The sequence below is a fragment of the Armigeres subalbatus genome, chromosome 3 (assembly GCF_024139115.2).
Source record: "Armigeres subalbatus isolate Guangzhou_Male chromosome 3, GZ_Asu_2, whole genome shotgun sequence".
NCBI classification, from domain to species: Eukaryota; Metazoa; Arthropoda; class Insecta; order Diptera; family Culicidae; genus Armigeres; species Armigeres subalbatus.
In genome coordinates, this window is record NC_085141.1 from 343,249,923 (window position 1) to 343,262,936 (window position 13,014).

General features: G+C 36.0%; 1 protein-coding gene across 2 annotated transcripts in view; it reads left to right on the top strand.

Annotated features, from left to right (window-relative positions):
* Positions 1 to 13,014, top strand: part of LOC134225898 (ecdysone receptor) — a 917,337-nt gene that overhangs the window by 191,187 nt on the left and 713,136 nt on the right. For both annotated transcript variants that reach the window (XM_062706325.1, XM_062706326.1), the window contains exon 2: positions 298 to 1,142. The gene's annotated coding sequence lies outside the window, so the exon portion shown is untranslated. The remainder of the gene's footprint in view (positions 1 to 297; positions 1,143 to 13,014) is intronic.

Here is a 13,014-nt window from a genome sequence, read left to right on the forward strand (position 1 = left end):
TTGAAACCAGCGAGCATGGCTTGTGGCTATTTAGGTAAAATGTAGGTTTATAGTTTTCACGGGTGGACCATTTGTTGTGGCTTCTATACTTGATTTTAACCAATAATTTGACATTTTTATTATTGACTTAAATATAAATTTTATCGATTAAAAATGCTAAAACTCATAGTTTAAATAATCAACATCAAAAGCATTCAGGTTATTATATGATCAACAATGCGATTTTTATGAAAACCGCATTGTTGATATATGAATATTATGCTTATAATCAATCTACTTTTCTTTCATTCATTTCAGATTTTTCGGAAAATCACTTCCAGTACTGCCAACAGTGAAGTAATAAACCAGTGAAAATAGTAATCTCTTAATCTAAACAACACAACCAGTTCGGTTCCAGTGTATTGTGCATAAGTCTATGAAAAATCTCACCACTTACAGTGAACAAGTGCACGCCAGTTTTCCTTCTACGGCTGTAAGATAGCCGAGTGCACCAGAAGCCTTAGTGTGCACCAAAGAAAGCAATCTCAACAACAACAACCAGCAACCATAAATCAACAAATCAATCAACCACTCAGAAGCGCACCAGTGCAAATTTTCGTACCAGAATCAGTGTTGTCACCCAAAACCAGTGTCACCAACCACAGTTGTATGTAATCAAAGAATCTCGCCTATGAATATCGAATAAGCTCTCGCCATTTAGTGTTTATTTCTAAGAAGCTGATCCAATTGTCGTCGTAAAAGTATTTGTCGACAGTGTGAAGATAATCAAGTGCAATAATTGTGTTAGTCATCATCAAACCGGTAAGCAAGCAAGTAAGCAAAAAAGCAAAAGAGATAAATATTCCCAGCTGCCATTTTCATCCCAGCCGTCGAGGCTTATGTGTTTTGTGAGAAGTCCGAGAAGCCCAAAAGTCCGCAAATAAAGACGGTGTCATTTCCAGTTAATCGAAAAGCCGACGACGGTTTTCCAGTGAAAGCTGAAGGAGGAGATTAAGTAAGGCAGTGAAAAGAAACAAAGTTTGGTGAAGAAACAAAGCGGCTGAAGTTGGGACGAGCTAAATTCATCGGTTTGTCGGAAAATTACCAACATTTTGTGTCATCACTTGGAGCGCAGATCTATGAGATATAAACGACAGTTAGAGGTAGGTGCTGTTTATTTGCTCAAAGTTTTATGGCAGCTAAATAAAATTTCCATTTAAAATTAGAAATTTTCCATAAACAATTAGGAAATTGCCAATAAAAAAATCAGGGTATGAGCAATAAATAATTATAAAATTTCCACAAATAAAACAAAATTTCCATAAACTATTAAGAACTTTCCACAAAACAAAAATAAATAAGCACTTTTTAAAGCAAAGATAGCAATTATAAAAGAAGAATTTTCCATAAAGAAATAAAAATGTTCCACGAAAAAAAAAACAAAATTTCCATAAATAAAACAATATTAGCAATAAACAATTACAAAATTTTCCACAAAATAAATATTTTTTTTCCATAAAAAAATAAAAAATTTCCACAAAATAATCAATAAAGAGCAATAAAAAAATAAGAAAATTTCCATTAAAAAATACAAGAAAGCAATAAAGCTGATGAAATTTTACATGAACTTTAAACGCTTTTAAAGAAGGGGTCATCTATGGAAAAAAAAGCACAGTTTGATTGCTTTTTGCCTTTCTCGTATACTAAGTATACGGTAAAGGCTATATGATCGCTCCAAAAACAAACTTTTTATAGAAGGCCCGGAGACCCATAGTGTTATATACCAATCGACTCAGTTCGACGAATTGAGGTGATGTCTGTGTGTGTGTGTGTGTGTGTGTGTGTGTGTGTATGTGTGTGTGTGTGTGTGCGCACAAAACGACGCAAAAAATGTCACTCATTTTTCGGGCACTTATCCTCAACCGATTTGCTCGCAACAAATTGCATTCGACGCAGAATCCTTTCCCATTGTTTCCTATTGAAAATTGGCCAGGTCGGACTATGGGATCGAAAGTTATGGCCAAAATACAAATTTATACTCAAAAATCGCGTAAAAAATGTCACTAATTTTTCGGGCACTTATCCTCAACCGATTTGCTCGCATTAAATTGCATTCGACGCAGAATCCTGTCCCATTGTTTCCTATTGAAAATTGGCCAGGTCGGACTATGGGATCGGAAGTTATGGCCAAAACACAAATTTATACGTAAAAATCGCGTAAAAAATGTCACTCATTTTTCGGGCACTTATCCTCAACCGATTTGCTCGCAACAAATTGCATTCGACGCAGAATCCTTTCCCATTGTTTCCTATTGAAAATTGGCCAGGTCGGATCATGGGATCGGAAGTTATGGCCAAAACACAAATTTATACGTAAAAATCGCGTAAAAAATGTCACTCATTTTTCGGGCACTTATCCTTAACCGATTTGCTCGCAACAAATTGCATTCAACGCAGAATCCTGTCCCATTGTTTCTTATTGAAAATTGGCCAGGTCGGACTATGGGATCGGAAGTTATGGCCAAAACACAAATTTATACGTAAAAATAGCGTAAAATTGTCACTCATTTTTCGGGCACTTATCCTCAACCGATTTGCTCGCAACAAATTGCATTCGACGCAGAATCCTTTCCCATTGTTTCCTATTGAAAATTGGCCAGGTCGGACTATGGGATCGGAAGTTATGGCCAAAATACAAATTTATACGCAAAAATCGCGTAAAAAATGTCACTCATTTTTCGGGCACTTATCCTCAACCGATTTGCTCGCAACAAATTGCATTCGACACAGAATCCTTTCCCATTGTTTCCTATTGAAAATTGGCCAGGTCGGACTATGGGATCGGAAGTTATGGCCAAAATACAAATTTATACGCAAAAATCGCGTAAAAAATGTCACTCATTTTTCGGGCACTTATCTTCAACCGATTTGCTCGCAACAAATTGCATTCAACGCAGAATCCTTTCCCATTGTTTCCTATTGAAAATTGGTCAGGTCGGACTATGGGATCGGAAGCTATGGCCAAAATACAAATTTATACGTAAAAATCGCGTAAAAAATGTCACTCATTTTTCGGGCACTTATCCTCAACCGATTTGCTTGCAACAAGTTGCATTCGACGCAGAATCCTTTCCCATTGTTTCCTATTGAAAATTAACCAGATCGGACTATGGGATCGGAAGTTATGGCCAAACTACCTTTTTGCCTTTCTCGTATACTAAGTATACGGAAAGGCTATAGAACTGCTCCAAAACCGAACTTTTTATAGAAGGCTCGGAGACCCATAGTGTTATATACCAATCGACTCAGCTCGACGAATTGAGGTGATGTCTGTATGTGTGTATGTATGTGTGTGTGTGTGTGTGTATGTGTACAAAAATGTGAGACACGTTTTTGGGCATTTAGCATCCGATTTGCTCGCAACAAGTTGCACTCGACGCGGAATACAGTCCCATTGGTTCCTATTTAAAATTAGATCGATCGAACTTTGCGTTTCGGAGTTATGGCCAAAAAACTGTTTTAACGTGCAAAAAAAAAGCCAAACGCTCTACACTGGATTCGAACTCGTGACCTCTGAAACGGGAAGCGGTTACTATACCACTGTACCATCGATACACATAACATGTGAGAAGATACGTACAAATATAAATCATCGAATTGGGCATATATTCATTGCCTCTATAAGCAACAGAATTCATCCTGCTAGGGTATCGTTTCCTATACTGGAAGTATTAATGGATTGAGAAAAGAAAATATTAATTTTTCTCGTTGGTTATTAAAATATACAGTTTCAATACATTAACTTAGAACAAGATGCCGTGGTGAGTATAAGCCGTTTGGCAGCGCAGTATCATTACTTGACACTTTACCGGTCGCTACTAAACGCGTTGCTAAAACAGTAGCGTAGCTGACAGGTGATCAAATTTGGTAGCGCGATAAACAGCTCTGCTATTTGATGAACTATTAAACGTCACCGGTACGGAATGCAGCCACCAAAATGATAACCGAAAATAGCGACCGGTGCGAAAAAGAGTGACTAAACTAAAATGACAGAGCAGCGAGGGTGATCAAAACACTCGCACCTAGTAATGATGCTCTAATATATAAACTATTAAAACCGCTTGGATACGCTGTTCATTTATTGGAGATAAAAGTAGATTCACTATGATGCGAGGAAATCAATGCAAAACTTTTTAGGATAGGATATCCGTTCATTAATTAAAAATCATCTTCTCTGCTAAACGTTAGACATAACTTTTGTCATGCCTTTTTGCTATCAAGCGCTAAGAAAAGCACAAATACCCTATATAACAGCCTGTAAATAATGTAGCAATGTAGCAATGTAGCAATTTCAAAAAGCATCGTGCTTTGTTCAACACGTTCAACGCTCTCCCGTACGAATGCGCCTAAAAGAAGGAATGGCAATGTGCCGTTGCGCAGTAGTGGTGGTCCCCCATACAAATGCTCGACTAAACCTACGATTGCGCTTAAAATTTAGCAACAGTAATCTTGTAACGCTGAATTCATTTTGAAATTTAAATAGTTCCTACATATGCTATGCTATCCAAAGACTTACGGAAGCCCATGACTTAGGATCTGCAGCCACAGTAGCGTCTTAATTCTAACCTTGAAACAGTAAATTTTCCGCTTTGGTGCAGCAAAGCGCAATTCGTAAACTAACCACTGTTAAGTAGACAAAATATATATTTCAATGCATGATATCAGATATATCCAAATCTTTCCTGAGAAAAATTTAGTCAAATTTAATTTTCCCATACATATATGTTTAGGAGATACTTTACAGCATCAACTTGAGCCAAGTCACCAAAAATTAAATTTACCAACTACAATTAACAAATTGAGGAATTATCCTTGACTAAATGTGCAAAATTAAAATAATATCAGCTTCACGAAAGAACGATTTTTGTTTTAGGTTTTGTCTGGATTTCCGCCACTGTGGATCGATCGGCTTAACCATCGTAGCATCAGCGGCAAGCCGTGCTTCTGTTCTATAGACTAACGCAAAATGAACTCCCCCAAGAAATTATGACGTTTGAGCGGGTCGCATAATGAACGCAAAATGAACTTTTGTTCGAGAAGACGACCCGCTCAAATGTCAAAATCCATCAGGTGAGTGAATTTGATGAACTCCTGCACAGGTCTATTTTTACGCATATGCATCATTCTTTGTGGCGTTCAATCAGCATATGGTAGCGCAGCTGGTGTGCGGGAAGACTAGAGATGTCGCAAATTAATCGATTACTTCGATTAATCGATTCATCGTTGTGATAATCGATTAATTTTGAATCGATTATTACCCAACGATTAATCGATTCAATAATCGAGAGGAATCGTGAGTAATCGATTAGTTACTAATCGATTAATCAGAATTTTACGACATCATAAGGATGTCGAAAATTAATTGATTATTTCGATTAATCGACTCATCGTTGTGATAATCGATTAATTTTGAATCGATTACTATACAATGATTAATCGATTCCATAATCGACAAGAATCAAGAGTAATCGATTAGTAACTAATCGATTAATCGGGATTTTACGACATCTCTAGGGAAGACGCGGGACGCATGCGCATTCGCTTCAGTCTCTTGCCGTCGGATGAATATTGCCGTATGAAGCATCACCAACACACATCGCATTGCGTGCGGCAATGTTCTATTTTTAGCTCAGCTGGGTTGAATGTTGATCCGAGCAAATGAGATTGGGGGAAACTGGTTCATGAGTATCACGGAAAAAAAAGAATAATTTAGATGTCTGCGCGGAAATAACGCGCAGAGGGAAATCCCCGGTCTTAATTCCTTGGATATAGCGTCTGCTGCCCCATAAACTCTCAAGCTTCTAATTTTATTGAAAATTATGTCTTTTCTATTCAGTAAGGCATCTTTTCTTTGTGCATTGTAGCAATCGAATATAATTTTCCACTTATGTTTACTCTCTATTGAAACTCGGTGGGCAAGTTTGATTACTACCAAGGTAAATCAAAAGCTATTTTGTTTCTGCTAACAATCATTAAAGAAAACTGTTGAGTACATATCGATTCTCAATTTATGCATTTATGTTTCATTTCCTACCTCCTCCATCATCTGAAGTTCAGACCTGAATTCTTTCAAATATCCCAAATAATCAGATGGATTCAATTATAGAAATGTCATGAATATAAATATAAACAATACACAGCATTAGGTTCCATTGATTATTAGCATGGAAAATGTTAAATACAAAAATTTTGTTTGAATTTTCTAGTATTCAAAACTTTTCTTGCAATGCGTAATATAATACCACACTCCTAGAAAATATGAGTTTTGAAAAAAATAAGATGGCTAACAAGAGGACCGAACATAAATCCTCTCATTGAGAGCCTATCACGTTACCCCTGAACCATCTTTGTTTCTTGAGAGCGCAGTGTTCGAAGAACAAGAGGCTACGCGATTTGCAATAAATAACTATTTCACTGCATCAAGACATCGGCTGCTTGTGCATACGTGCGGTAACGCACCGGGTGCTGTGCTTTGGTTCGGTGGCATTTAATCGGACGTTGAAAAATATAAACCGTTTTGACTCAAGTCCCGAAAATGACTCATATTCCGAACACTAGCATTTAAATGGCTATATCAACCTTATACGCGTGGTTCTTTCCATAGGATATTAATTTCGTTTGTAAAGCACTCGGATTATGTAGGAGAAACTGAGTTTTGGAAGGATTCGGAGAAAATTTTCTATTTTAGGAAGTCAGTAGAAAAAGTATCCAAACTTTTCTATAATCCAAGTATGTATTAAATCATTTAATAGTCTTAGTTCGATCATTGACAAACTACAATGACTCATTCCAGAGGTTAAATGTCAAAACGTGTTACAGCGGAGTTCTAGTGCGAATATTTTTCTACAGCTCTGCCTAATAGTTTGTTGTTTTGATTCAACTAATAACAGAGTTAAAGCACTAGTTACTAATACTAAATGATAACAAAATTTCGATCAGTCTGTATAATAAGTTACTGCAACTAGCGCTATAACTCTGTTATTAGTGCAATAGAAACAACAATTAGGCAGAGTTGTAAAAACCTTCGCTCTAGAAGTCCTCCACATATCACGTTTGAAATTTAACCTCTGGAATGAGTTATTGACAAACTACTAAATTATCGAACCTATATTACTGTACCGCTCATAAAAAAATCTACTCCGCTCATTTTTGGTCGCAACGAAAAATACGCGCCAGATAGTCGCCTAAGAACAACATACCTCCAGAAAAAAAAGCCAATTCGATATTTTTTTTAATTTGGCCGCCACGTGGTACTTTCCGGCGGTGAATGCTTGGATAGCACGTGCTATTTGTACTGCGGAGAAATTTTTCACATCTTTGAGAGCCTTGGAAAATGATCACGAAAGTTGTCATTTTGTTGCAAGGCACAATACTAAAACATCCTTGCCACAATCCATAACAAATTTCCCGAAGGCAAGCAACGATTTTCGATTTTCTGATAGTATATCAGGTATGTAATCATTACGATGTAAATTATTGCACAATATGAGCTCAAAAATGCTGATTTTGGTAACACTAGCTCTGTCACGCGTAATCTATCAGATTTTGTACTTGGATAGTTTACCTGTAGAGTGATCTGATAAATAGTTTTGGATCAGTTTAGAAATCAAAATAATCAATTTTAACCATACATTCATAATTACTGCGAAATGCTTTCCATATAAAGAAAATCAACCCGAGTAGAATTCTGATCAGATTTTTTTTAAATCAGATCAAATTCATAAATCTTGTTGAAAAGTGTTTGAATGATAATGACAAAAACGGAACTACTCATTAGCAACAATTGACCTTTCCCGTCAAACATTTTTATTCGCTTAAGTATTTTTTAAATTTAAAACAAAAATCGAAAAAGTGCTGTTTTTTAAGATTGGCCCGATTTTGAACGAACATCGAGTGATTTTTTTCAGGTCGGTTAACACGTGCACACGTTTTCGGTTTTTTTTTATTTCGCTTTCATTTATTTATTTCTTCGTCTTGAATTATAAAAAACTCCTCAGACTGCTTCTTATCTAATATTTCTTATTCTATTCTTAAAAACTAGTTTAAACACATTAAAATCAAAAACAGCACTTGCACTATTAAACGACCGAAAACAGTTTTCCAGAGGGTTGTTAAAACCATATGACGTCCTGTGACGCTGAATCATGATAAGATCGCGTTCACGCAGATGCCGAGAAGGAGCGTAAAACGTAACGTTTTGCAATAAATATTAGGTTTTGCAGCATGACGTCACGAATGAATTCGGTCCTCGTCAAATGAACTTTTTTGACAGTTCAGTAGTACTTTCCACTGACTCCGACGAGGACTCCGACAAAGTTCGAGTTTGTGATTGGTTGGCTGCCCCCGAGTCCAACGCGAAGTACTACTAATCTGTCATCAGTTTGAGGTTAGATACAGACGCTGCAGAACCTAATGGACACTGCACGACATTTTTTAAAATATCAAAAACAAACAGCCTTTGCAGATTAGTCCGACGAAGCGCAAGTGTCTTCAGGCCTATAAGTTTGCCGTGGCTGGTTTTTGTTTTCGATTTAATAGTTAGAGGCTTCAAAGAACCCATATTTTCTTTGGGAAAGTTGACCTTAAATAAGCCAAAGAATCGACTGAAACAATGAAACGAAATACAATTTTTGACGGGGATGGTCAACTGAATTTTTATCTATATGAAGAATCATATTATTCAAAACAACAATTTCAGCTGGATTCTGGCTTCAAAACGGAATTTTCAGAAGAAGTGTGTGTATGTGCATGTGTGTGCGTGTGTGTGCAAAAAAAAATCTAACTCATTTGTCGAAATCTTATCCTGAACCGATTATTTAAACGGGGAATCCTGTCCCATTGTTTCACATTAAAAATCAGGTCGAACTGGGGAATAGGCTCAAAAGTTATGGTTAAAATACAAATTTTTATACTATGTCTGAAACTCGATTTGTGCAATTGCTCAACCTCATCACATTTTCAGGGCACTCATCCGATTTGCTTGCAACAAATTGCATCCGGCAGCAATTATTACAATGTGTATAAACAAATGTGAATTTTCAATTCAATCTATCTTTATTTATCTATCTTTATTTACGAGAATGTGAAAACGTGAAAAATAAGTCTTATTCACCAATTGTTATTTTAGACTTTTCATATATGTTTATCAACCATTTTGAACGAGCGAGAAAGGCATCATCACCGCTAGGTGGATTAATCTGGGTTTTTATATTTCTTTATGGAAATTTTCTTATTTTTTTATTGCTTTTTATTGATCATTTCGTGGAAAATTTTTATTTTGTTATGGAAAAAATATATTTATTTTGTGGAAAATTTTGTTATTTTTTATTGCTAATATTGATTTATTTATGGAAATTTTGTATTTTTGTCGTGGAACATTTCAATTTTTTTATGGAATAATTTTCTTTTATAATTGCAATTTTTGTTTTTAAAAGTGCTAATTTATTTCTGTTTTGTGGAAAATTTTTAAATGTTTTTGGAAATTTTGTTTTATTTGTGGAAATTTTATATTTATTTATTGCTCATACCCTGATTTCTTTATTGGCAATTTTCTATTTTCTTATGGGAATTTTCTAATTGTTTAGGGGGAGTATTTATTTTAGTCAAGTTTTATTGCGTTTTGATTTTTCTGTCCTTTTTGCCTTTCTCGTATACTAAGTATACGTAAAGGCTATAATTTCACTCCAAACCCAAACTTTTTATAGAAGGCTCGGAGACCCATAGTGTTATATACCAATCGACTCAGCTCGACGAATTGAGGTGATGTCTGTTTGTGTGTATGTATGTGTGTGTGTGTATGTGTGTATGTGTACAAATTTTGTAGACACACTTTTTGGTACTTAGCATTACCCGATTTACTCGCGATAAGTTGCATTTGACGGGGAATGCGGTATTGCGGCATTGTTTGCTATTGAAAGTTGGCCCGATTGAACAATGCATTTCGGAATTATTGAAATATCATTGTTTTTCCTAAGGGCCCCCCTTGGAAAAAAAATTTCAAAATCGAAAAAAAAAATTTTTCAAGAATGGTGGAAATGCATAGTAATTAATGCAAAAACATGCAAAATGATAGAAAATATGCGATCTATCCCCCTAAAGTGCTTTTTTGACCTTTCCTATGTGATTTTATCAGTACATTTTACGATGCACGAGAAAGGCACCATCGCCGCTAGGTGGATTAATATGGGTTTTTTATTATGGACAGACTTCTGAGTGATGCAAACAGCAAATTGTGTTCTGTACATTTTCAATGGCTGATGATAAATGATAACCTATTAGACATAGAAACTTAAGTTTGGATCGCACTACAATCACAACATTCAAATAGGCATTGTATTCTATCAAAGGCAAATTCATTGGAAAAATCTGTATTAGAACCTTTTTTATTTTTACTAAATGTCTTATAGCTTAATTGCTTGGTTCATAAGGAGTGAGTGCTAGTTATGGACAAAACCCCAAATTAAACGCTGGAATCGACTATTTCCTAATAACTTCCTTTGGGGGAGTTGCTTCATTTAACGGGACAGCAGTTCCATACATTTGTTATGGACAGAGAAACAGGAATTCAGTTATATTAACAAATTTGAAAATGTAAGTATGCTAAGGGTCCATTACTAGCACACAACGGGGGGTCCATAATTGGCACAAAGAACATGTGGGAATAGAACATGTAAATCAAATGGGACGACCATAATACGTATACAAACAAACGCGACGTTGCGTATTATGGACCCGGGGATGGCCATAATAGGCATGCTAGCTACATCATTTTAAAATGCTTGCTTTAGTAGTAAAAATGAATGTTTTAGCTGGTTTTATGTACGAAACACGATGTCGATACCTGTAGCTTATCATCTGGTGCAGCAGAACCAACATTTGTCAAAAGGCTCGGTCTAGTGGAGCGACTGAAGTGAATATCAATCGTTAGGGGTCCATTACTAGCACTCACTCCCTATATTAAAATATAAATATTCTGGAGTTGTGAGAACAAAACTTTATTGAATGATGTCTTCTTTTAGTTTTTTTGTTAATTCCAATCATCCTGGTAATAAACCACCAGTCTCCACCTTTCCGAAGAATTTTCCATGGATGTTCCGAAAACCTTTCCAAAAAAAATTCGAAGAATTTCCAGAAAAAAATCGACGAATTTCTCGAGAAAATCCCGAAGAATCTTCCAGGAAATTTTCGAAGAATATTCCAAAAAAAAAATAATTTAGACGAAATTCCAAAGATTTTTCCGAGGAAATCCCGAAAAATCTCGCAAGAGATTTCCGATAAATTTGTTTTTTTGAAGATTTTGTGAAAAATTTTCCGAGGAAAATCCAAACAATTTCCCACGATATTCCGATGAATTTTCCGAGGAAATTTTGAAAAACTTCCCGCGGAATTCTCAAAGAATTTTCCGAAAAAAAAACTATTTTTTTTAAAGAAATTCTGAATCATTTTCCGAGGAAGTTCCAAAGAGTTTTTTTGAAGACATTCCGAAGAATTTTCCAAGTAAAATCCGACAAATTTTCCAAAAACTACCGACGAATTTTCAAAGTAAATTCCTAAGAATTCTCCTTTGAAGTTCCAAAGAATTTCCTGAGGAGATTCCGAAAAATCTCACAAGAGATTTTTGAAGAATCTGAAAAATTTCCCATGGAAATTTCAAAGAATTCCTTGAAAAGAATTTTCTAAGAAAACCTGGAAGATTTTTTTAAAAGAAATTCTGAAGAATTTCCCCAGGAAAATCCGGAGATTTTTTCACGAAATTCCGAATAATTTCCCGAAAAAACACCGACGAATTATTCGAGGAAATTCCAAAGAAATTCCCGCGCAATTCCTAAAGAGTCTTACGAAACAAATTCAAGGATTTCCCGTAGAAACTCTAATTTTTTTAAAGGAAGTTCCGAAGAATTTCCCAGGGGAAATCCGAAGATTTATTCACGAAATACCAAAGAATTTCTCAACGATATTCCGAAAAATCTCGCAAGAGAGTTTCGAAGAATTTGTTGAACAAAATTTGTAAATCTTCCCAAATAAATTTCAAAGAATTGGGTGCTCTTAGTGTGGTCACTGACAAAAATCGCCAAACGCTGGATACAAATATCGTCAAGCTAAAGTCTGACTGACAGACATATGCAACAATATCTGTGTTACGACCTGAACAGCTTGCCGTCGAAGTTTGGAGGATTTTCGTGAAGATTTGCTTCCGTGGAAGATCGCGGTCTAGGGGAAAATTGTTTGTCAAATCTGCAAGTTTTGGAGTACGGCCCACCGGATATTTTTGGCTTTCCTCAAAGTTGCTGTCCAAGACTAAGAATTCGCATGGTTTCCGGTTTGAGATTCATTCATAATTTTTCTACACATTTTCTGTTTTTCTGTAATGAAACTCCTATGGGCTTCTTTTATATAAGCTAACGGATTAACATGTCCTTATGCGTTTCAAATGGTCAAAGGGGCAGAAACGCAACAAAAAAAAATCCGTCTGTTGCAATATGCAAGCTATTGTGAAGTGATTTTTAACAATAGTTCATGGCCGTTGAAAGCCGTTGAGGGTGACGCATATTATATCTATCTCAAATGAAAAAAAATGCAATATTCTTCCAACGATTCCAATGAGAATCCTTTAATGGTTCCGACGGAAATGTTCCAGAGACTTCGACGGCAATCCTCCAAGTATACCGAAGGAAACCTCCAGGGATTCTGAAGGCAATGTACCAGGGTTTCCGACGGCAATGTTTCAGGAATTCCAACGGGAATATTGCAGGGATTCCGACGGGAATGTATCAGGTATAGAAATGAGAGTGTTTTAGGGATCCTTCATCCTTCAGTAATTCCGACGGGAATATTCCAAGAATTGGAACAAGAAAGGGATTCCGACGGAAATGTTTCGGGAATTTCAATGAGAATCTTCTAGAGATTCCGAATGGAATCATCCAGGAATTCCAACGGGAATGCTCCAGAGATTCCGCCAGAAATTCTCCATGAATT